Here is a 25,893-nt window from a genome sequence, read left to right on the forward strand (position 1 = left end):
CTTTGAATGTGATGAATTTTTTTCATTTTATAGACTGCATCTTAAGAGTGGGATTAAAAACGCAGTGGAGTCGTTGTTAAATTTAACATTAACTGGCAATTGTCGCTATTTATCACAGGGACGCCCGAACTGGTTCTCCGATCAAGATGAAAGTAACGCAACGAGGAACATCTGATGCAACAGGAGAGGCATCGGGCTATGACAAAAATCCCCACCGTTTTGCTTTTCCAAAATAAAGGGTGTGAAATTTATTCTCTGAACATAGGAACAGTCTGGTCTCACTCACTACAGAAATCTCCATGTCACAGCGAACCAGCTCTCCTGCTGCGAATGCGGCCTCCCTTCGGGCCTTTCGCGGGCTTGTCTGTCAAGGAGAATTGTAATTACCGTGAAGCCAATGTTCCATTCCTTTATATGATTCATGTGCCTGATTCCCGACCGCAGGGTAAATGGTAGAATATCAGCCCTGCTCAGCTGGCAATGATTCCGGTACATTTTCTTGATTCCAAAACATGCGTTGAAACCCTGGAACTTTGAGGCGATGAATCCTGAGGAAAAATAAAATAAGGGCTCGAACAATCAAACTTTCACACTAACGGATAACACCGCCGAGAACAGGTGAAGAGATCACCTGCTAAACCAATAATTCACTGGGCTAAACTTTGAGATTGCAGCGGCCAATATAACAACTGTCTACAGTCAGTGAAAAATGAATGATTAAAGCTTGTAGGAGTGAAAATCCAACCAGCCAGTCTTCACTCTTACACCAGCAACTATGAAGAAAAACATGCCGGAGAAATACTCGATTTCAGTGCGGCGACACTGGGCCAGAGGAAAGTTCATTCAATATAATTGCCGAGTGCCTGGAGGGTGGATTTGGAACTCCTGACCGATTGCACCACGCATTTTCCAGATCTGCTTGGATCACCAATCCCTTCAGCTCATCACTTAGAGGGACAATTCGATTCTCGGTTTCTTTTTCCTGACGATTGATGAAATCTTACAAATTGGAAGCGATCAATATCAAAGCTAAACACGCCACCGACATGATCACAGATACAAAGCGGCCACACTCTGCTTCAGTGAAATGAAAGTCAAGAGCGATTTCACGGTCGAATGCAATGGCTAACACAATTCATTCAACGAAAGTTCAGGTCGTTGAGGTGCCTTTAAAGTCCTGATTGTTTCGATTGAACTTCTTCCCAAAGCATTTGAGATTCACGTGGGACGATTTGGGGACGTTATTTTCTTTTGTGCAACAGTTTCAACTGCAGTTCAAGATCAAAATTCCTGGGACGACAGTTGTTCACAATTTATCGGTGCTGGGACCACTGCTGTTCACAATTTATCGGTGCTGGGACCACGGTTGTTCACAATTTATCGATGCTGGCACAACTGTTGTTCACAATATATCAGTGATGGGACCACTGTTGTGAACACTTCATCAGTGGTGGGACCACTGTTGTTCACAATTTATTGGTGCTGTGACCACTTTTGTTCAAAATTTACATTCATGATTTGGACACGGGAATCGGAAGTACAATTTCAAAATTTAGGGACGACACCTAATTGCGAGCTGTAGTTAATACAAAGAAAAATGCGAATAATAAAGGAAGACATTAGTAAATTTGCAGAATGGGCGTGTAAATGGCAAATTAATTGCAATATTTGTTATATACTCCCTTGCCTTTTTGCCCCCCCCCCACTAAATGCATTACCTCACACTTCTTCAGATTGAATTGCATTTGCCACTTTTCTTTCCACCTGTCTGCTCTATGGATATCTTCCTGCAGTCGACAGCTTTCCTCCTCACTATCAACCACAGGAACAATTTTTATATTAGCTGCAAATTTCTTCATCATGCCCCCTACATTTAAGTCTAAATCAATGATCTGTACCACGAAAAGCAGGAACCTAGTACGAAGCCGCATGGAACCCCACTCGAAACAGCCTTCCAGTCACAAAAGCACCCGTCGACCACATCCGCTTGCTTCCTGCTACTCAGCCAATTTTGGATTCAACTTGCCAATGTCCCTTGCATCCAATGGGCTTTTACATTTTTGACAAATATGCCCTGTAGGACTTTGTCAAAAGCCTCGTTAAAATCCATGTTGACTACATCAATCGCGATACCCTCATCGATCCTCCTTGATACCTCCTAAAATAATTCAATTCAAACGACCATCCCTTAACAAATCCACGCTGACTGTCCTTGATTAATCCGTGCCTTTCGAAATGACGATTCATACTCCCCATCGAGTTTATGCTGACTGGCCTATATTTACTCGATCTTTCCCTTTCTCCCTTTTTAAACAATGGTACAACGTTAGCAATCCTCAAATCCTCCTGCACGACGCCTTTTGCCAGGGTGGATTGGAAAATGATGGTCAGAGCCTCCGCTATTTCCTTCCTTGCTTCTGTTAACATCCTGGGATATATTTCATCTGGACCTGGAGATTCAGGTCGAGCGATTTGGGGACGTTATTTCCTTTTATGCAAAAGTTTCAACTGCAGTTCAATTTCAAAATTCCTGGAACCACAGTTGTTCATAATTTATACATGCTGGGACCACTGCTGTTCACAATTTATCGGTGCTGGGACCACTGTTCACAATTTATCAGTGCTGGGACCACTGTTGTTCACAATTTATCGGTGCTGGGACCACTGTTGCTCAAAATCTATCGCTGCTGGTACCACTGTTTTTCAGAATTTATCGGTGCTGGGACGACTGTTTTTCAAAATTTATCGGTGCTGGGACCACTGCTGTTCACAATTTACATTTATGATTTGTACACTGGAATCGGAAGTACAATTTCAAAATTTAGGGACGACACCTAATTGCGAGCTGAAGTTAATACAAAGGAAAAATGCGAATAATAAAGGAAGACATGAGTAAATTTGCAGAATGGGAGTGTAAATGGCAAATTAATTACAATGTTTATTGTACACTCCTTTGCCTTTTGCCCCCCCCCCCTCAACTAAATGCATTACCTCACACTTCTTCAGATTGAATTGCATTTGCCACTTTTCTATCCACCTGTCCGCTCTGTGGATATCTTCCTGCAGTTGACAGCTTTCCTCCTCACTATCAACCACAGGACCAACTCTTGTATCATCTGCAAATTGCTTCATCATGCCCCCTACATTTAAATCTAAATCAATGATCTGTACCACGAAAAGCAGGGACCTAGTACGAAGCCGCATGGAACCCCACTCGAAACAGCCTTCCAGTCACAAAAGCACCCGTCGACCACAACCGCTTGCTTCCTGCTACTCAGCCAATTTTGGATTCAACTTGCCAATGTCCCTTGGATCCAATGGGCTTTTACATTTTTGACAAATCTGCCCTTTAGGACTTTGTCAAAGCATCGTTAAAATCCATGTTGACTCCATCAATCGCGCTACCCTCATCGATCCTCCTTGATACCTCCTCAAATAATTCAATTCAAACGACCATCCCTTAACAAATCCACGCTGACTGTCCTTGATTAATCCGTGCCTTTCTAAATGACGATTCATACTTCCCATCGAGTTTAGGCCGACTGGCCTGTATTTACTCGATCTATCCCTTTACCCCTTTTTCAGCAATGGTACAACGTTAGCAATCCTCAAATCCTCCTGCACGACACCTTTTGCCAGGGTGGATTGGAAAATGATGGTTTGAGCCTCCGCTATTTCCTTCCTTGCTTCTGTTAACAACCTGGGATCTATTTCATCTGGGCTTGGAGATTCAGGTCGAGCAATTTGAGGACTTCCTTTTCCTCTTTGCAAACGTTTGTCCCGCAGGTCAAGATCACAAGTCTTGGTCCAAATTAGGATGTCTTCCGGCTTTGAACCTCAAATCGTGAATTATACCCCGATCCCAACGAGCCCAGAAACAAGAACGTGTCCTTAAATTAACGTGTTACAGACACATTCTCTGAGAGGTCTGTCTGTGGAATGAAAGGGCGTTTTTGAACAGTCATTCTGTTATCCGTTTCGTCCTGAAACCTGAACAAATACGAACACCACAATGTTATTTTGTCGCTTTCTTCCATAAATTAGGTAAAATAATGAACTGCACAAGGCACTATTGGGAGTTGAACCCAGGTTCTTCTGTTTACTAGACAGATGCTTTAACCAACTAAGCCACAGCGCCAATTGATAACATAGTGCCCCCACCTCCTCACTAATATCGATCAGCGACACTTCACTGTTGGGGGTTCAGGCCGTTTTGTCTCTGTCCATTTCGCTTGTCCGTTCACCTGTGCATCCCGACACTGACTGCATTTCTCGCTGAGTTTATCTTTGTGTATCCTTCAGTGAGTTGATACATGGATGATTATGTGTGATTGTATTTGTGACATGAAATAAATCAGGGCTTCAGACAATTCTCGCTCTGACATTGGAGAACTATTGAGCCGAACTTTACAGCGGAGTGTTGTTTATTGTGGTGCTGAAACTAAAAAAATCGTAAGAGGAACAAAAAGGGAAAAAGAGAAAAACTTGTGAGGGAAAATGAGGACAACTCTCAAGGTTTTTACGAGTATATTCAGAGAAAGAAGGGAGGCTGAGAGTAATGTGGGCCGCTTAAAGACAGATGGAGGTGATATTGTAATTGAAAATCAGGAAATGGCAGAGTTGCTAAATTTTTACTTTGCATCGGTCGTCACAGAAATGGATGACGCTAACATACCAGAGACACGAGGAAAACTGTTAATAAATCAAGGGGATTCAGTACAAGTGAAATAATGGCAATGGAGAAAAAGAGGAGGCGAAAGATATACAAATCTCCAGGAGCTGATGGTTTCCACCCCAGGGGATGAAATGGAACAGGTGAGGAAATTGTACATACTTTAGTCATGATCGATCAAAACTCTCTTGATTTAGGAATTGTTATTTAACGAAGCGCATCTTGATTGGAGGCTTCTGTTTGAGAAAGATCTCGAAGTGATAATTGAGAGACCGCAAATAAAGCTGTTTGGCAGGAGCGCTGATGCTGTCGGTTGTTCGCTGCTCTCGTGTTGCACAATTGTTAAGCGTGCGTTACTTATTTATAGCAGCATGGGCTCCAGAAATGACCAGGTTGTGAGTTCGAGCGTCTCCTAAAACAATCAAACCTTTTACTCCGAACATTTTGATCGGAGTTCAAGGTACAAATGGTATCTTCAATAACGCATCTTGTTAACAACCAGTCGTTTTTACAATACGCCCTTGTGGGACAAACGTATGGAGGTCAACAATCGACTTCTTAGTTTTCCCATGTGGGCATTTGGGTTCATCTGGCCTACCGTCTTTCAATAGCAAATGTCAGTTTACTTGTTCATAGCGGGAGAGGAGGCTTTTAGCGGCAGCTCATATGGCAAAGGGGCCGGTACGAGATCTTTAAATGTAAAGAACCAAAAAACAATTCTTTTCTTTCAGCCGATATTCATCGGTTGCAAGTTTCGTGTTGGGAAAATTTGGAAGATAAATATTCTGCCTGGTTTCACTGTGTCACGGGTGAAATTATTCAGCTTACAGATGTTAATACGCTGAAAGGTCGGGAGGCCTTTTCCAACTCCCGTGTGGGACAAGTTCAGCCTTTGAGCCTCTGGGTAAAGTGTTATTTTTAATTGCTGCTAACGAATGACAAGACATTTCGCACAAACAAGAAGAATTGTAAACTCACGAGTTCACTGTCCATGTTTCTTACATCATGTTCAACAGAAACAAGGATTCTCTTCAACATGTTCCTGAGAATTTTATCAAACGGACCTCACCCTCGTTCGACGGCTGCAATGATAATTCAGAGATCTCCCATGAATATGAACGATGGGAGCTTATGTAGTATCGAGCCTGGGTAGCTCAGTCGGTAGAGTATCAGACTTTTAAAGTGGGCAGTGAGCTGAAGGTCCAGCGTTTAACTCCCTGTCCAGGCTCCAAATTTCGGAACAGCTGGCAAGCTGTGACTTTGTAGGGGGACCTGAGATGTGTTGTCAAAGTTTCGCTGGTATCTTGTTTCCCAGGGATGGGCAATAATGAGCCGTCTGAGGCGGTTCCCGATCAGGAATTCAACTTTACTGTATTAGTTCACTGTATTAATTTCGCAAAACTCATTAAACTCTGTAAAAAAGACGAATACTTGTTCAAATCGCCATTGATCAACCAGTAACTTTCTGTTTCCGGCTGAAAGAAATGCGAACTTTTTATGCGTTAATTCACCAGGCAGAATTTAGGGAGTTCAGAGGGGAAGTGAAAAAGGAAATGAGAGGCAAAGAGAAATATGACTATTGACTGACGGCCAACATAAAAGGGAATCCAAAAGACTTCGACAGGCATGTAAACAGGAAACGGGTAGTAAGGGGAGGGGTGAGGCCGATTAGGCACAATAAAGGAGATCTACTCATGGAGGCAGAGGGGATGGCCGAGGTAACAAATGAGTATTTTGCATCTATCTTTACCAAGAAGACAGAGTCTCAGCAAAGGAAGTTATCGTTGAGATACTGGATGGTCGAAAAATTTATAAAGAAGAGGCACTTGAACGGCTGGCTGTACTTAAAGTAGATAAAACACCACGTCCGGATGGGATGCATGCTAGGTTGTTGAGGGAAGTAAGGGTGGAAAGTGCGGAGGTATTGGCCATAATCTACCAACATCCTTAGATATGTGTGTGGTGCCAGAGGACTGGAGAATTGCAAAGGTTACACCCTTGTCCAAAAAAGGGTGTCCGATTAAACCCAGCAACTATAGGCCAGTCAGTTTAAGCTCAGTGGTGGGGAAACGTTTAGAAACCATAACCCGGGACAGAATTAACAGCCACTTGGACGATGGTGGATTGATTAGGGAAAGACAGCACGGATTTGTTAAAGGCAAATCGTGGTTAACTGACCTGTTAGAGTTTTTTGATGAGGTAACAGAGAGGTTAGATGAGGGCAATGTAGTTGATGTGGTGTATAAGGACTTTCAAAAGGTGTTTGCTAAAGTGCCGCATGGTAGGCTTATCATCAAGATTGCGGCCCATGGAATAAACGGGGCAGAAACAACATAAATGCTGAATTGACGAACAGCAGGAATCAGATTACTGGTGAACTGTTGTTTTTCGAACTGGCCAGAGGTGTACAGTGGTGTTCCCCAGGGATCAGTGCTGGGACCACTGCTTTTCTTGATATATATTAATGACTTGGACTTGAGTGCACAGAGCACAATTTCAAAATTTGCAGATGAAACAAAACTTGGAAGGGTAGTAAACAGTGATAAGGATAGTGATAGACTTCAAAGGATATAGACAGGCAGGTGGCATGGGCGGAGACGGGGCAGATGAAATTTAACGCAAAAAAAATGCGAAGTGATACATTTCGGTCGGAAAAACGAGGAGAGGCAAAATAAACTCCAGGGCACAAATGTAAAAGCGGTAGAGGAACAAAGAGGAGTTTATGTGTACAAATCGTTGAATGTGGCAGGGCAGGTTGAGAAAGCGGTTAAAAAGCATACGGCATCCTGGGCTTTATAAATAGATGTATAGAGTACAAAAGTACAAAAGTATAGAAGTCAGGATGAAACTTTATAACACACTGGTTCGAACACAACTGAAATTTTGTGTGGGGTTCTGGACACCGCACTTCAGGAAAGATGTGAAGGCCTTCGAGGGGGTGCAGAAAAAAAATACTATCATAATTCCAGGGATAAGGGACTTGACTTACGTGGATAGACCGGAGAATCTGAGGTTGTTCTCCTTGGAACAGAGACGGTTTTGTAGAGATTTGATAGAGGTATTCAAAATCATGAAGGATCTTGGCATGGAAGATGGAGAGAAACTGTTCCCATTGGCGGAAGGGTCAAGAACCAGAGGACATAGATTTAAAGTGATTGGCAAAATAACCAAAGGTGACATGAGGAAAAACTTTTTTACACAGCGAGAGGTTCGGATCTCAATGCACCGCCCGAGGGTGTGATGGAGGCAGATTCAATCATGGCCTTCAAAGGGGAGCTGGATAAGTACTTGAAAGGAAAAAAAATGCAGGGCTTCGGGGAACGGTGGGGGAGTGTTTCTAGCTGGATTGCTCTTGCAGAGATCTCGCACGGACTCGATGACGCGAATGGCCTCTTTCCGTGCTGTCAGCTTTCTATGATTCAATTCTATGTGTTGGTTGCAATGCAAAGGGAACAGAGCGTGCCATAAATCGACACGACTGTCAGTATCCTCACAAGCAATGTATTTTAAGAGCAACTAATTCTGAAACGTCTTACTTGATAACTCAAGTCGTGCACTCGAAAGCAATTTGGTAAAGGGAGACTAATATTGGTGAATGGAAATAGTTGGTGCACAACTTGATATTGCTGTGCACCCGAACAGAAAACGAGATTGGATGGATCGAAGTGGTCTGAAAGGATGGCCGATCGGCTGTGAGACGCAACCAACATTTACACTGGCTGCACAACTAAAGCAACAGCGGCTTGATGGTCTAGGGGTATGATTCTCGCTTAGGGAGTTTCATTGAGTGATATGCGAGAGGTCCTGGGTTCAAGTCCCGGACGAGCCCTCATGTGTTTCTCCTTTTAGTGAAAAGTCACCAATTGTCTTCTCACATCTTTTCAGTTTTGCTGTTGGTGGAACTGAATTAGATCCGGAGGATGTTTGAGCTCCAGTGGACTGAATGCCGAAGTTTCGTCGACGCAATACACATGAATCAAATAAAATGTCTCTAGAAGATGAGGCGATTGAAACTGAATTTGGATTTTTCCCAATTCAGGCGGATATTAGATGACGGGATAGAAAGCCACATATCCAAGTTTGCCGATGACACCAAGATGGGCAGCATTGTAAGCAGTGCAGATGAAAGCATAAAATTACAGAGAGGCATTAATATAATAAATGAATGGGCAAAATTGTGGCAAATCGATATGAATTTCGTCAAGTGTGAGGTCATCCACTTTGGACCTAAAAGGATAAATCAGAGTACTTTCCAAATGGTGAAAAGCTCGAAACAGTGGAGGTCCAAAAAGACTTAAGGGTCCATGAACACACATCATTAAAATGTCATGGACAGGTACAAAAAATAATCAAAAAGGTTAATGGAATGTTGGTCTTTATATCCAGAGGACTCGAATACAAGGGGATAGGCATTATGATGCAGTTATACAAAGCTCTGGTTGGACCACACCTGGAGTATTGCCTTCGGATCTGGGCAACGCACCTTAGGAAGGATATTTTGGCAATGAAGGGAGTGCAGCGTCGATTTACTAGAATGTTGCCTGGACTCCACAGTTTAAATTACGCGGAGAGATTACATAAACTCGGGTTTGCCTCGAATTCAGTCGATTAAGTGCTGATTTGATCGAACATTTCAAAATATTAAGGGGAACTGATGGGGTAAATAGAAAAAAAAAACATTTCCGCCCGTTAGCGTGTCCAGGACTCTGGAAAGCAGCCTAAACATTGGGGTCAGGACTTTCAGGAGTGAAGTTGGGAAACACCTCTGCAAGCAAAGGGAGGGAGAAGTTTGGAATTCTCTTCCGCAAACGGCAGTTGATGCGAACTCAATTGTTAATTTTAAAACTGAAATTGATAGATTTTTGTCAACCAAAGGCATTAAGGGACATGGGGCTAAGGCGATAATATGCAGTTAGGTTACATATCAACCAGGATCACACTGAATTGCGCATAAGGCTCGAGGGGCGAAATAGTATACTTTTGTTCTTCAGTTCCTCATTGTTACAGAATGATCCTGCATTGTATCGGGAATCGAACCAAGGTCTCCAGCGTAACAAGTAAGAATTCGACTCCAAGCACCATCAATGCGCGCGTTTGTAACAGCAGCAAGTGTCCATGTGGAATCCGATCTGAACGAACATGCCGTTTACAGCTGCGGTGGCCGAGTGTTTAAAGCGTTGGACTCAAAATTCAATTGAGGTTTTCCTGCCCAGGTTTGAATTCTGCTCGCAGAGCTCCTGTTTAAAGATCCCTTCAGTGCTGAAATAGATTAATTGGAGTTAATTGTCCGCATTTATCTCTCTCCCAGAATGAGAGATTCTCCAGCTTTTAACTTGTGTCCAATCTTCTCTTGCAAGATTTCAAGACCCAAGAAGGAATTTCTCCCAATCTGTAACATAAATTCTGCTAGTTTGCAAAACCTGACATTTATACTCTTTATTTTCTTTGCCTGCATCTCTCTATCTCTCCATGTCTCCGTCTCTTGTCTCTCTGTATTGTCCACAATGGACTTCTCAGGCTTCCTTGAACGGCGATGGCTGATCTAACCTGCAACAATAGCAGAGAAGGGTAAAGAAAAAAAGACTGAGGAAGTAGGAAAAGGAAAGGTGCAACCCAGCTGATAAATTCGTAGCTAATGTTTCCACATCCGTGGCTCTTCGTTCTCATAGTGAATGAAAGAAGCAATTTGAGTAAAGTGTACTTATGGTGGAGTGTAAACTATGACGATGCCGAGGCAGACGACAATGTCGTTTCAGAGTAATTCATTCTGTAAAGTGTTACTTGATAATACAAGTCGTACATTCAAAACAAATTTGATAAAGAGAGACGAATATTGTTGATCTGAAATAATTAGTTTAGAACCTGATATTGCTCTACATCGTATATCGTACAAGAAAGCGAGATTGGATGGCCATGGTGTTCTGAAAGGATGGCGGATCGGCTGCGTGGCAGCGAAATTTTACAGTGGCTGCACGGCTCTGTTACCAGTTGGACTTTGGATCTGATTCTCGCTCAGGGAGTTTCACTGGTTCAAATCCCGGTATGAGCCCCCTTGCGTCCCCATTTTTCGTCAAAAACCACCAATTGGCTTCTCACATCTTTGAAGCAAGTGCAGAAGGCAGGTTTGACTTATCTCCAGCCGAGCATGTTTGAACACCAGAGGAGAGAATGCAGAGGGTTTGTCCACGAAAGACACGGAGACGAAATGAAGATAATCTTTCAAGAAGTTGTACAGATTGAAGCCGGCACATGAATTTATCCCAATTCAGGCGATCTCATGGGTACAGATACAAAAGGTAAAGGAAGCTGCTTTGGCCTGGAACCAAACCCCTGGTTTCCCGTCGGCAGGCGAGGGTTCTACACTCAACCGCCAATCCACACACGGCTGCAGGTTGCACGTGTAGCGTTGGATACAAGTCTGGAACATGCAGTCTGGCAGAGTTCCTGTGATAAGCCTGCGCAGTCTCCAACCGCGTGCTCCCTGTGGGTGACCAAACGAGTGGGTCAAGCATGGTCTTCAAATTCACTGAGATTCGAAATCACTTCAAACCGCCACTGTAAAATGGTCAAATAAATAAGAGCTGTAGTTACCAGGCAGCGTTTACTTTTTTCAGAAATAATGTAAGAATCCAGCCCTATGTACACGTCTAAGATTTCACGGCATGCGACGAATTTCCTTTAAGCTGCCACCTAAATTCTGCTCAATCACAGAATTGGAGATTTATACTATTTTTCTTTGCATGTATCTGTCTATCTCTGTCTGCGTTTCTTCACTTTCGCTGTTGATCCCTAATGGACTTATCAGGCTTCCTTCAACAGCCAGGTCTGCAAACCCGGGATGGGAAAAGGCTGTCGGTTCTTCGTCCAATTGTTGGATTTCGACCGGTTGAGTTTTGCTATTTTCCGTCTCCGTTTTCGGAAAATATAAACCGAGATGGGATTTCCCCTGCTCGGGTCCCGTCACCTGCGGATAATGGGAATGAACCCGATCTATCATCCGGTCCTAATATCTGTATTCTCATTGTTTAACAATAAAATTACGGGGTTACAGTTATTTTCAGGACACATTTTAGAAATTCAGACTTATTCGAAAACTAGAAGCACGTGGGATTAAAGGGCCGCTGGTAACGTGGGCAAGTAATAGGCTGGGGGATAGGAGGCAGAGAGTAGTGGTGAACGGATGTTTTTCTGACTGGGGAGAAATATGCAGTGGAATCCCCCAGGGGTCGGTATTAGGACTATTGCTTTTCTTGTTATATATAAATGTCTTGGATGTGGGAATAGGGAATACAATTTCGAAGTTTGCGGATGATACAGAACTTGGCAACGTAGTAAATAGTGAGCATGATCATAGCAGACTTCAGGAGGACATGGACAGACTGGTGAAATGGGCGGTCACGTGACAGAATTAACGCCGATCAGTGTGAAGTGATGCACTTTTAGAAGAAGAACATGGAGAGGCAGTATAATCTAAATGGAACAATTTATGGGGGGTTTCAAGAGCAGAGGAACCTGGGGGTTCATATTCAGAAAACAGGGCAAGTTGATAAGGCGGTTTAGAAAGCATAAGGGATACTTTGCTTTGCAAATAGGGGCATTGAGTACAAAAAAGGAAGTCATACGAATCCTTACAAATCAGTGTTTAGGTCTCATCTGGAGTATATTGTACAGATCTGGGCGCCACACTTTAGGATGAAAAGGGATTGAAGAGGATTCAGAGCAGGTTGACCTGGATGATACCAGGGATGAGGGACTTCAGTTATTTGGAGAGATTGGAGAAGCTGGGATTGTTCTCCTTGCAGCAGAGATGGTTAACGGGAGACCTAATAGAGGTATTCAAAATAATGAGGGGTTTTGAAAGAGCAAGTAGGGAGAAACTGTTTCCTCTGGCATGTGTGTTGGTAACCAGAGATCATAGATTTAAAATAATTGGCAAAATAACTAGAGGGGAATTGAGGAGAATTTTTTTCACACCGAGGGTTGTTAAGATCAGGAACGCACTTCCAGAAAGGATGGTGGAAGCAGAGTCCATAGGATCATTTAAAAGGCAATTGGACATAATTGAAGAGGACTAATTTGCATGATTATTGGGAAAAATCTGGGGTGTGGGTCTAATTTGGACAGGTCTTCGAAAAAGCCGACACTGGCACGACGGCCGAATGGCCTCCTTCTGTGATGTAAGATTCTATGATCCTATGATTACCTTCTGAATCATTACAATTGAAGCTATTCAGTGTTGAGCAACGAAGAAAATTATAACCGTGATATTCTGCTTCTCCATTCCCTTATGAATATCGCAGATTATACTGTCCAGGCGGGGGTGGGTCTGAATGGGGGATAGAGTGCGGAGCTTGGAATGGAAGCCCAGCAGAATGAACTTGGTCTCATCAGTTTTTGTTATTTTTCCGACCAGTTGCCCGAAGCAGGCGGTGAACCTTTTTCTCGAGAGAGGATCGTCATTTCAGTTCAGAAGGAAAAAGGTATCAAGAAAATCGCGTAAAACGCACACAGAATGATCCGGGACTGACAGCACATCACTTTTAAACAGACACAGACACGAAATGATCCGGACATAAATCATAATTATGGGACGTAAGTTTCTCTTCCGTTGACCATAAGATTTACTCATTTTGCAATGACACCAATGTACACTCTGATATTTCGCGATCTCACAATCTCACAATCTCAACACCTTCCTGGAAGGAACTGTTGCTGATTTCAGCAAACAATGCAAAACCCTCCGTCTGCCGTTTCGAGAAGGATGGGACTTTCACCAGACCTTCTGGGTGGACTTAATGGGAGAAACAAAACTTAAACGCAATAACGACGAAGATGGGATTCGAACCCACGCGTGCAGAGCACAATGGATTAGCAGTCCATCGCCTCAACCTCTCGGCCACCTCGTCACATGCAGAAATATGCGAAACCCCCTTTATTCAAAATTAAAATTCTGGCTATGTTGCCAATCTGAAATAAGAACTGTAAATGTGTATATCCTCAGCAGGTCAGGCAGAATCTTTCGACACAGAAACAGAGTTAACGTTTCAGGTCGATGACCATCACATGAGTATTCCAACTCACTCAACTTGCGCCTTGTAAATGGTTGAACGGCTTTAGGGAATTAGAAGGTGAGTGACTTGGCTCAGAATATCCAGCCTCTGACCTGCTCTTGCAACCACAGTATGTATGTGGCTGGTCCAGTTAAATTTCTGGTTAATGATAACCACTAGTATGTGGATGGTGGGGGACTCGGCGATGTTACTAACGAATCCCCACAGAAGAGATTTACTGTAATGATTCCAGGGATGAGGGGTATAAGTTTCATGAATAGATTGGAGAAGCTGGGGTTGTTCTGCTTGGAACAGAGACGGTTACGAGGAGATTTGAAGGAGGTATTCAAAATCATGAAGAATCTGGACAGAGGAGATAGAGAGAAACTGTTCCAATTGGCGGAAGGTTCAAGGACCAGAGAACATAGATTTAAGGTGTTTGGCAAAAGAACCAAAGGTGACATGAGGAAAGACTTTTCTACACAGCGAGTGTTTAGGATCTGGAACACACCGCCCTCGGGGGTGGTGGAGGCAGATTCAATCATGGTGTTCAATAAAGAACTGGATAAGTATTTGAAACGAAAGATAATACAGGTCTACAGGGAAAGGGTGGGGGAGTGGGTCTGTCTGGATTGCACTTGCAGAGAGCCGGCACGGACTCGATGTGCCGAATGGCCTCTTTTCGTGCTGTGACCTCTCTCTGATTCTATTCTATTTGTGGGAGGCGATGCGAAGCGACCGGAGCGTGACGTAAATCGACCTGCTCATGTACATTCCCTGATAATAAATCCTTGTGTGATGCAAAGAAGAAATTCATAATTATCGTGCATATCTTTTATATTATACTGACTATAAGAGGTACTCGGTTCACCAGGGCGCCATTGTGCACATTGATTGATACTTCGCCGAGATTACCCCTCACACTCCCAACACCTCCGTCCAAGAAACAGTTGGGTGGCAATCCAGACTTTGCTGAATTGTGCAAACAGGTGTAAACCAGCAATGCGGAAAAGCACTTCCGATCAATGAAGGGTTTTTGGTGAGGCGGCGAAAATGGAAGGGTGCACAAATTCTGGCAGCAGTGAGATTCGAACCCCCATAATTCAGAGATGGAAACCAGCATCTGAAACAGCGCAGTTATTCACGCACATGGTAAGCCATTGAGATCGGATGACAAAGCTCATACAGCTGAAACGTTTCCTCTGGTTCTTTCTCCACAGGTGCTGCCTGACCTGCTCAGCGTTTTCAGCATTTTCTATTTTCATTTTTGTGATTTCACAATGGCTGTTTTCCTGAAAACACCCAATTTGACCCAAGGACGCAGCTCGCACTTTACTTTCCTCACGCGCTTAAAGTCTGCCGTTTCCGAACTAAATCTCCTCCACGCCGAGCTTTCAAAGGACCTTTCGCTCACGGCCAACCTCCTGTCATCGACACCTTTTCACCATTGCCGCTCTTTTCATTTCTCCTCATTCCTTTTCAATCGGACATTTCCACAGACCTATTAAGATCAAGCGGAACATTTCCGACTTTCCTGCACCGCCCAGTTTGCCAAAAATGCACATTTCAGCCGTCTTTCGCAGCTGTGTAGCGCCGCCCGTCTCTCCCGCACATCAACTGTTCGGGGAAAAGCGCCAACGACCATGAAAACAAAACCCAGTTCTTCAGATAACATCCCCCGTGTCACAAGATGGAAATTTCACGGAAAAGTATGCGCTGTCCTACCGAATGCCAGCCCTGCTTTCTTAGAGCTTGTCTCTGGAGCAGATCGAAATGTATCGACTGGTTTCAAGGCACAAATGAACATTGATGCGAACGGGACATGTGGCCCCGAGAAACAGCGGTCGATGGAGAGCAAACTTAAAGCCGGAAGAATGTGAAAGTGAATGTTAGAGTAGGCAAGGCCGCAGGAAAGTCTCAATGAAATCGACCATGATCGTAGAAGGAAGGAAAAGCTGGAAGAAGCGGCAGGTCTGAATTATGGATCATCCAGCAGAGACACATGGAGAACAAAAACAGGATAAAGACAAAAGGTGCTGGGGCAGAAAGAAAAAGCACGAAATAAGAGGAATGAAAAGAGAGTGAAAGAAAGAATGGGAGAGAGGGAGGTGAAAGAAAGAAAGAGAGAGAGAAAGAATGATAGAAGGGAGAGAGAAAATCAAGCGTGCAATACTCACCCCGCAAACGGGCGCTGCTCCCAATCGGCTACACTTCGCCCCACAGACCCTCATCCCATTCACACCATCCTACAATACACTGTCAATGCTGTGCAGTGAAACAGAGAGTTTAAAGGTATAAAGACACACACACCATCCTAAAATACACTTTCAATACCTGTGCAGAGAGACAGAGAGTTTAAAGATACAGAGTTACTTACATACTATCCTACAGTACACATTAAACATCCGTGCAGTGAGTCAGAGAGTTTACAGGTACAGAGACACTCACAGCGTCCCACAATACACTTTAAACCATGTGCAGTGAGACAGAGCGTTTAAAGATATCGAGAAATTCACCTTCTTTTTTCAAAAGTGGTACATCCCAGAAGCAAGAGAGAGCGTGGGTCAGTCTCCCTCTCCTAATAGAGCTGAGGCTTGTCAGTCAAGAGTCCTCTCCTCCGTGTATTGGCAGTGGAGGAAGTGCAGAGTAGATTTAATAGAATACCTTCAGCCTGACCGGCCTGTAATTACTTGATCTATCCTTTTCTCCCTGTTTATACAACAGTACAACTTTAGCAGTCCTCCAATCCTTCGGCATATCACCTGTAACCAGAGAGGATTGGAAAATGATGGTCAGAGCCTCCGTTATTTCCTTCCTTGCTTCTGTTAACAGCCTGGGATATATTTCATCGGGGTCTGGAGATTCAGGTGGAGTGATCTGCGGACTTCATTTTCCTCTTTGCAAAGATTTTCACCGCAGGTCAAGATCACAAGTCTCGGTCCAAATTAGGACTACTTCCGGGTTTGAACGTCAAATCGTGAATTATACCCTGACCTCAACGAGCCCAAAAACGAGAACGTGTCTTTAAGTTAACCCGTTGCTGACACATTCTATGAGAGGTCTGACTGCACAATGAAAGGGCGTTTTAGAAGAGTCAATTTGATATCCGTTTCCTCCTCAAACCTGAACAAATACCAATTCCAAAGTGCCATTTTGTCGCTAAATTCCACAAATTAGATAAAAATAATTAGCTATGCAAGGCACTGCTGGGAGTTGAACCCAGGATCTCCTGTTTACAAGACAGATGCTTTAACCAACTAAGCCACAGCGCCCATTCATGATAGCTCAGCCCCACCTCCTCTCACTAATATCTATCAGCGATACGTCACTGTCTGTTTGGGGTTCAGACCGTTTCATCTTTGTCTGTTTGGTTTGTCCGTTCACCTGTGCATCCCGATGCTGCCGACATATCTTGTTTTGTTTCTCTTTGTGTCTCCATCAATGCGTTGATATGCGGATGAGTATGTGTACTTATGTTTGTTACATTAAATAAATTACCGGTTTAGACAATTCTCGCTCTGAAAGTGAAGAACTACTGAGACGCACTTTACTTTGTTTATTTTGGTGCTGAAAATAAAAAACCGTAAGAGGTCCAAACAGGGAAAAGGAGATAAACCTGTTAGGGAAAATGAGGACAACAGTCAAGATTTTTACCAGTATATTAAGTGAAATAAGGGAGGCTGAGAGTAATGTGGGCCGCTTAAAGACAGATGGAGGTGATATTGCAATTGAAAATCATGAAATGTAGAATTGTTAAATATTTACTTTGCTTCGTTCGTCACAGAAATAAATGAGGCTAACATATCAGAGATATGAGGAAAACTGTAAATAAATCAAGGGGTTTCAGTATAAGTAAAATAATGGCAATGGAGAAAATAATTAGATTAAAGATAGACAAATCTCCAGGACCTGATGGTGACCATCCCAGGGGACTGAGAGGACTAGGTGAGGAAATTGTACATGCTTCAGTCATGATCGTTCAAACTCTCTTGGTTCAGGAATTGTTCCTTTGATGGAAACAATTTCAATGTCACTCCATTATTTAGGATGGGTAGCAGAGATGATGTTGGAAATTATAGACCCATTAGTCTGACATCCGTTGTGGGGAAGTTGCCAGTATCCGTTATTAGGGAAAGAAAGATTGAGCACTTGGATAAACATGAATTGATCAGAGAGAGCAAGCATGGATTTGTAAAGGGTAAGTCAAGTCTAACAAAACTAGTTGAACTTTATGAAGATGTACCTAACGTGGTAGATAATGGAGTGTCCATGGTTGTTAAATGATATTGACTTCCAGAGGTATTCGATAAGGTACCATATAAGAGACTGTTAACGACAATGAAAGTGCGTAGAATTTAAGGCAACCTAATGAAATTGGTAGGGAGTTGGTTAGAAGGTGGGAGACAGAGACCCGGTATATAAATGACGTAGACGAAGGAATAGAGAGCCGTGTATCCACGTGTGTCGCTGACACCAAGATAGGTGTCGCAGTGAGTCGTGGAGATGGAAGCATAAAGTTACAAAGGGAAATTGATAAATTAAGAGAGTTGGCAAAACTGTGGCAGATGGAGCAACATAGAATTACATGGAAAGTACATCACGGAAACAGGCAATTCCGCCCAACTAGACAATGCCGGTGTTTATGCTGCAAACAAGCCTCCGCCAACCCCATTTAATCAAACCCTATGAGCAAACCCTTAGATTCCTTTCTCCTCCATTTGTTTTTCTAGCTTCGCTGTAAACGAATCCATGCTATTAGCCTAAACTACTCCTTGTGGGAGCGAATTGAACATTGTAACCACTCTCTGGGTGAATGTGTTCCTCTTGAATGCCATATTGAATTAAATTGTGAATACCTTATATTAATTGCCTCAATGATTTGGAGTCCCCACCTCCACAAATGCAAACACCTGATCTACGTCTAACCTATCAAACACTTGCATAATGTTAAAGTCCTATATCAGGTCACCCCTCAGCCTTCTCTTTTCTATACAGAAGAGTTCCAGTCTGTTCAAACTTTCAATATGGAGAAGTGTGAGTTCATCTGCTTTGGACTGAAGCAAGATAGATCAGAGTATTTTCTGAAAGGTGAGAAGCTAGGAACTGTGGAGGAGCAGAGAGATTTAGGGGTCCAAGTACAGAACTCGCTAAAAGCCAGTGGAATGGTCGAAAAATGTATTTAAATGTCTCATGGGATGTTGGCCTTTATCTCAAAGAAGCTGGTATTCAAAGGGGGAGAATGTTACAGGTAGAAATATCTGCTGAGACCCCATTTAAAGTACTGCATTCAGCTCTGGGCACCACACATCAGGAAGGAAATATTGGCCTTGGAGGGGCTGCAGCGCAGATTCACCAGAATGATACCGGGGCTAAAATGGTTAAATTATGATGACAGGTTATGCGGACGTCGGTCCTCATTTTTCTCTTCAGGATCCGGCCCCATCCGTTTACTGTTGACGGGAGCGCGTCTGATACTCAGTCAGTCAGAATCGGATGCAAATCACATAACCGGCACAGCAGCTCTGGAACTGGCGACTGGTTTTACATTGAGTCTTTTTAATGGGATAGGCTGTACGTTGTTTGTATAATAATAATAAGTTTGATACAATGAAGGTTTTTTCAGTTATTTCCCATTTCCACCCACACCAGTTTTACATAGCAAAAGGTAACAATATTTAAGGGATGTGATGTACAGTGTTGGTGGAATCAATGTAATTTAATTTGATATATTGTAGAATCTCTTGTCTATCCCAGGCTCTTACCTCAGGCTTAGATCCTCACCTAGTTTAAAACCAGTCACTCACTGATATAAATAAACCAGTAACAACCCCGATACCTCAGCGGGTATATTTGTTCCGATACTAAGTGACGGTCCCAATTTCCACTGAAATTCTCGATCATCAAATCCCAGAGGCTGTTTTGGGTTTGACAAACTGTGAAACAGATTGTTTTAAAAGCCGGAAAGAGGGAAAAACTCGTGGTTGATATTAAGTGTTATACATTAACTCTTTCTGTTTCCGATTTACAATTTATCTTTGTGTGTGACTGACAGGAGCGGCTATAACGGAGCCCAGTGACTGGGTAACGAGCTGCACTGAATCATTGTCCTGTGTTACAGACCGGCTCGTTAGACCTGTTCATTCCGTCTCATCTCATTGTCAGCAAACAGGAAATTACTAACGTTAAGGCTGGTGAATAACAGCTCGAAATATCAATCCTCTCCACCATTGGGGACAGAGTCTTCCGAAAAACAGGAATTTTCACTCGTGCAAATTTCATCCACATTTTCTGCTCTTCATTTCTCCGATCTGTTTGATGCGGCTTTCCCTTCCATTCACGACCTACAGGAAAAACCCGATTTTATCGTCGATTTTCGGGTCAAGAGGTATGGTGAGATTTCAAATAATTGAAATCGACCCTTATTAACGCCAATATCGTCACCTACACGTTTGATGAATGCAAAGCGGCTTCACTCACGGTTTTGCTGCACAACTCGTTCAAAGATACTGTCGTTAATTGGAGGGTCTTTGAAGTCGTGACACGAACATAACAGTTCGCGCTGCCGTTTTCCTCAAGACGCTTCAGATTCATGTGGAATGATTACGGTCTGACGGTTAAATCCGTTCCCTTTTCACAAATCCCCCTTTGAACCTGTATCCTTCAGTATTTTTGATAACCGATACCAAATCGGTTTGCCCTGTACTGTACATTACTTTTTAAATATTACAGATAAGCGGAGCACTTGAGCTGTCACAGCTGTGACTTTGACTTTTCTCCCTCTCCTCTGGATCTCCCCGGTAACTGTCACTAACCACAATCTTCTGTCACACTTCTCCATCAGAAAGTTCCGAGCCTCGGTTTTCAAATGAAATAACGCCCATCTCTTCAATCACCGACAGCTCAGAGAGAGTTTCTCAGTTTCATTTCACACTTTATCCAAATCCTCCTTAAAGTACCATCAAAAATTGTCCTTTAGTTAATAATAATATAAATAAAAGGTCTTATCTTCTGGGGCTTTGTTTCAGATTCCACGACTTTTAAAGGTCACTGCGGATATTTATCGAAGCGCATCTTGATTGGAAGCTTCTTGGAGAAATCGGAGAAAGATCACGAAGCGATAATTGGGAGACGGAAAATGAAGCTGTTTGACGGGAGCACAGATGTTACCGATTGTGCGCTGCTCTTGTGCCGCAAGCGGTCAGTGTGCGGTACTTTTATGAGCTCCAGAAATGTCCAGGTTGTGAGTTTCAGCCTCATCTAGAACAGTGGAACATTTTGAACCTAGTTCAAGGTACAACTGGTATGTTCCATAAAGCATCTACTTCTTAGTGTTCCCATGTGGGCACTTGGGTTCCTCTGGCCTCCCGTCTTGCAATAGCAGGTGTGAGTTTACTTGTTTACAGTGGGAGAGGGGGCGATTAGCGGCAGCTGAGATGGCAAAGGGGTCGGTACGAGACCTTTAAATCTGAAGAACTAAACATACAATTCTTCTTTTCGTTTAGCGGATATTCATCGCTTGGAAGTTTCGTGTGGGGAAAATTTGGAAGGGAAATCTGCTGCCTGATGTCACCGTGTAACGGGTGAAATTATTCAGCTTACAGATGTTAATACGCTGAAAGGTCGAGAGGCCTTTTCCAGCTCCCGTGTGGGACAAGTTCAGCTTTTGAGCCGCTGGGTAAAGTGTTATTTTAATTGGTGCTAACCAATGAGAAGATATTTGGCACAAACAAGAAGAATTGTAAACTCACGAGTTCACTGTCCATGTTTCTCACATCATGTTCAACAGAAACAAGGATTCTCCTCAACACGTTACTGAGAATTTTCAAAAAGGGATCCTCATCATGGTTCGACGTCAACTGGGGATAATTCCGAGTACAGGAATCTGCATAATGGAAACTTTTCTAATCGCGAGTCCGGGTAGCTCAGTCGGGCGAACATCGGACTTTTAAACCCGATAATTATCTGAAGGTTCAAAGTCTGGTTCAGGCTGTAAATTTTGAAACAGCTGGCAAGTTCTGTCTTTGCAGCGGAGCAACAACTGCAGGACAGACGAGGCCTGCGATGTGCTGTCAAAGCTTCGGTGGTATCTTGTTTCCCATGGATGGATAGAAATGCGCTTTCTTCGTCGGCATTTGCTGCTTTCCGCCAGCAACGTGTGATTGGAGAGAGCGGGGCCGGACAGGCGGCCTGAATGTTGTTGCTGTCGTGGCTTCACTCAATCCGGGAGCTGGGGAACATCGAACATCGAAAAACTGACAGACGCAGTGCTGTTTAGAACTGTCGGTATTAACCGAGGAAGCGCTGCAGGATTCTGTAATGATCTCTCACAAATCAACTGAAATCAGTCGCAAGGTGCAGCTTTGAGCGGGGCTTTCTGCACCGTGAGGGCAGGAAACGGGAGTGAGTGGGAGAGACACTGTCGGTATCTCTGTAATGCTTGAGTTTGTGCAGAACTGTGCAGAGGTTCTATGTAGTTAAATATTCATATTTAACTTCAGAGTGAATTCTTGTTTTATTTATATTAATTAAATGTTAGTGGATAACGTTTACAAAATGTTTCCGCCTGGTTTCAAACCGGGTTTATTTGGTGTGTTAGGCGAACGTGATAATAATACACGACGAAAAATCAACTGTGTAAATGCATATATGCTTAACTCAGACGACAGCTGCCGTCTACAAATGCTCTCAGTGCGAGAGCCGGGTCAGATTCCCGTTCAGGGAATTAACTTTTACAAAATAGTTTATTGTATTAATTTCATTTAGTGTGTCATTAAACTCTGTAAAAATAAGATGAATACTCGTTCTAATCGTCATTAATCAACCAGCAACATTCTGTTTCAGACTGAAGGAAATCCGAACATTTTTTTTATTCATTCATGGGATGTTGGCTTCGGTGGAAAGGCCAGCACTTATTGCCCAATCCTTATTGCCCTTGAGAAGATGGAGGTGATCCGTCTTCTTGAACCGCTGCGGTCCGTGTGGTGAAGGTTCTCCCACGGTGCTGCAATGCACGGAGTTCCAGGATTTTGAACCAGCGAAGATGAAGGAACGGCGATATATTTCCAAGTAACGATGGTGTGTGACTTGGAGGGGGCCGTGCAGGTTGCGGTGTTCATATGCCCTTGTCCTTCCAGGTGGTAGAGGTCGCGGGTTTGGGAGGTGCATCTTGTGGATGGTACACACTGCAGCCACGGTGCGCTGGTGGTGGAGGGAGTGAATGTTTCAGGTGGTGGATGATGTACCAATCAAGTGGGCTGCTTTTTCCTGGGTTGTGTCGAGCCTCTTGAGTGTTGTTGGAGCTGCACTCATCCAGACAAGTGGAGAGTATTCCATCACTCCTGACTTCTGCCTTGTAGATGTTAGAAAGGTTTTGGGGAATCACGAGTCTCCAGTGCAATCACACCTTTCCTGTAATGTGATGACCACAACTGCACGCAGTACTCAAGTTGTGGCCTAACTAATGTTATGTACAGTTCTAGCATAATCTCACTGCTATTATAGTCTATGCCTCTGCTAATTAAGGAAACTATCCTGCATGCCTTTTAACCACCTTATCTACCAGTCCTTCTACCTTCAGGGATCTGTGGACATGCACTTCAAGGTCCCTATGTTCATCTACACCTCTCAGTATCCTCCCAAGCAAGGTAGTTTCAGAGCAACTAATTCTGAAACGTCTTACTTGATAATACAGGTCGTACAGTCAAAACCTTTTGGTAAAGGGAGACTAATATTGGTGACTGGAAATAGTTAGTGTACAAGTTGATATTGCTGTACACCAGAATAGAAAACGAGATGGGATGGACAGAAGCGATCAGAAAGATGGCTGATCGGCTGTGGACATTAAAACTGGCTGCACGACGTCAGCGACAGTGGTTTGTTGTTCTTGGGGTATGATTATCACTTTGGGGATTTTATTGATTAATGATACGAACGGTCCCGGGTTCGAATCCACGACGACACTGACAACCACAAGGCTTTTTGTGAAAAGTCACCAATTGGATTCTGATACCTTTTCGGTGTTGCTGTTGGTCGAATTGAATTATATCGAGAGCATTTTTAAGACCCAGAGGAGAGAGTGCTGAACTTTCCAAGGCGAAGCACGTGTGAAGTAACTAAATGTCTCAAGCTGATGAGGAGATTGAAGCTCGATGTGAATTTACCTTCAGGCGGCTTCATTGATATTAGATGACAGGATAGAAAGCCACATATCCAAATTAGCCGATAACACCAAGATGGGCAGCATTGTAAGCAGTGCAGATGGAAGTACAATATTACAGAGAGGCATTAATAGAATAAATGAATGGGCAAAACTGTGACAAATGGATTTCAATTTCGTCCAGTGTGAGTTCATCCACTTTGGGCCTAAAGAGGTTATTTCAGAATACTTTCTAAATAATGAAATGCTCGAAATTGTGGAGGTCCAAATGGACTCAGGGGTCCAGCTGCATAGTCATTAGAATGTCATGGCGCAGAAAATAATCAAAAAGATTAATGTAATGCTGGCCTTTATATTTAGAGGAATAGAATACTAGAGAATAGACATTATGCTACAGCTAATGAAAGCTCTGGTTAGACAACACCTGTGTTCAGTTCAATGCACCGCACCTGAGGGAGGATATATTGGCTGTGGAGGGAGTGCAGTGTAGATTTACTAAAATGATACCTGGACTCCAAGGGTTACATTCCGACGAGAGATTCCACAAACTAGGGTTGTTTACCCTGGAATTTGGAAGGTTAAGGGCTGATTTTATCGAAGTTTTCAATATATTAAGGGGAATTGTTGGGGTAGATGGCGAGAAACTATTTCTGCTCGTTGGGTGCCTGGGACGAGGGGACGTCGCATAAACATTGGAGTCAGTAATTTCAGGAGTGAAGTTGGGAAACACTTCCACAAGCAAAGGGAGGTAGAAGTTTGGAAATCTCTTTCGCAAACAGCAGTTGATGCAAGCTTAATTGTTAATTTTAAACCTGAGATTGATAGGTTTTTGTGAACAAAAGGAATTACATGATGCTCAGGTGGTTGTCTGGATGTTGGTCACAGATCAGCCATAATCTCATTGAATTGCGGAACAGTCTCGAGGGGCAAAATGGCCGAATCCAGTTCCCAAGTTGCTCATTGGTGCAAAATGCAAAATGACCCTGCATTGGCCGGGAATCGAACCCGAGTCCCTCGCGTGGGAGCGAGAATTCTACCACTGAACCACCAATGCTGGCACGCCTGCAAGTTGCAAATGTCCACTTACGTCTCTTCGCTCTCATAGTGAATGAAAGCAGCAATTTGAGGAAAGTTTACTTCTGGTCGAGTCCATATTGTGACGATGCAGGGACAGACGATAATGTCGTTTTACCGCAGTTCATTCGGCAAAGTGTTGCTTGATATTACAAGTCGTACATTCCACACGAATTTGTTAAAGAGAGACTAATATTCTTGATTTGAAATAATTGGTGCAGAACCTGATATTGCTCCACATCGTACATAGTACAAGAAAGCGAGATTGGATGGACATCGCGTTCTGAAAGGATGGCGGATCGGGTATATGGGAGCGGAATTTTACCCTGGCTGAACGTCTCCGTTACCTTTGGGTCTGATTCTCGCTCAGGGAGTTTCACTGGTTCAAACCGGATGAGCCCCGTTGTGTCCCCATGTTTAATAAAACATCACCAATTGGTTTCTCACATCTTTTCAGCGGTGCGGAAGGCAGGTTTGACTTATCTCCAGCAGAGCATGTTTGAGCACCAGAGGACAGAATGCCGCTGGTTTGTCCACGCAACACACGTAGACGAAATGAAGATAATCTTTCAAGAAGTTTTACAGATTGAAGCCGACACGTGAATTTATCCCAATTCAGGCGATCTCATGTGTGCAGAATGAAAAGGTAAAGGATGCTGCATTGGCCTCGAAACAGCGCTCTGGTTTCCCACCGGCAGACGAGGGTTCCACCACTGAACCGCTAATGCACACATAGCTGCAGGTTTCACGTGTAGCGTTGGATGTATGTCTTGAATATGCAGTCTGCAAAGCTCCTGTGCAGCTGCTTTTACAGCCGCGCGGTACCTGTGGGTTAACCAGCGAATGAGGCAAGGCGTGGACTTTGAAATTCACTGGGCGTTCAAAACCAACTCACACTCATAGTGCGAAATGCTCAAATAAATATGAGCTGTAATTACCAG

The 25,893-nt window shown here is 43.5% G+C and overlaps 3 non-coding genes across 3 annotated transcripts; all 3 read right to left on the reverse strand.

Moving 5' to 3' along the window:
* Positions 1-4,064: 4,064 nt before the first annotated feature.
* On the reverse strand, positions 4,065-4,138 carry trnat-agu (transfer RNA threonine (anticodon AGU)). Its single transcript has one exon. It is a non-coding gene; the product is annotated as a tRNA-Thr (tRNA).
* Positions 4,139-13,496: 9,358 nt separating this feature from the next.
* On the reverse strand, positions 13,497-13,578 carry trnas-gcu (transfer RNA serine (anticodon GCU)). The gene has a single exon. It is a non-coding gene; the product is annotated as a tRNA-Ser (tRNA).
* A 3,342-nt stretch (positions 13,579-16,920) lies between these two features.
* trnat-ugu (transfer RNA threonine (anticodon UGU)) lies at positions 16,921-16,994 on the reverse strand. Its single transcript has one exon. It is a non-coding gene; the product is annotated as a tRNA-Thr (tRNA).
* Positions 16,995-25,893: the final 8,899 nt, after the last annotated feature.

The sequence above is a fragment of the Heptranchias perlo genome, chromosome 20 (assembly GCF_035084215.1).
Source record: "Heptranchias perlo isolate sHepPer1 chromosome 20, sHepPer1.hap1, whole genome shotgun sequence".
Lineage (NCBI taxonomy): Eukaryota > Metazoa > Chordata > Chondrichthyes > Hexanchiformes > Hexanchidae > Heptranchias > Heptranchias perlo.